The 271-nt window shown below is 36.2% G+C and overlaps 1 protein-coding gene across 1 annotated transcript in view; it reads left to right on the top strand.

Annotated features, from left to right (window-relative positions):
- Positions 1-271, top strand: part of LOC119591767 (cadherin-related tumor suppressor-like) — a gene marked incomplete at its 3' end in the record, with an annotated part of 104,813 nt that overhangs the window by 41,842 nt on the left and 62,700 nt on the right.

Genomic DNA, 271 nt, shown 5'->3' with positions numbered 1-271 from the left:
TGCCTCATCAACTTAGGAGACAGACACATGAACATTATAATTTTTTTCCCTTCGAGAGTAAATTTTTCTGTGATGTGATTTTAGGAGACAATCGATTATCATTGGAGATAATAATAATAAGAATCATTACGGCCAGATCATGGGGCTAACTACAGCTAATGAAATTTAGATAAGATTTGAGATACGCCTGGATAGAGGTTTTTCTTGGTGGCCATAAAGATCTCATTAATATCTTTATGGATTTTGGTTCCCGACTGCACCGCTGTGGTTT

Source organism: Penaeus monodon, chromosome 29, assembly GCF_015228065.2.
Source record: "Penaeus monodon isolate SGIC_2016 chromosome 29, NSTDA_Pmon_1, whole genome shotgun sequence".
NCBI classification, from domain to species: domain Eukaryota; kingdom Metazoa; phylum Arthropoda; class Malacostraca; order Decapoda; family Penaeidae; genus Penaeus; species Penaeus monodon.
Note: the sequence above shows the minus strand (reverse complement) of the source record. Positions and strands in the feature narration are given on the sequence as shown.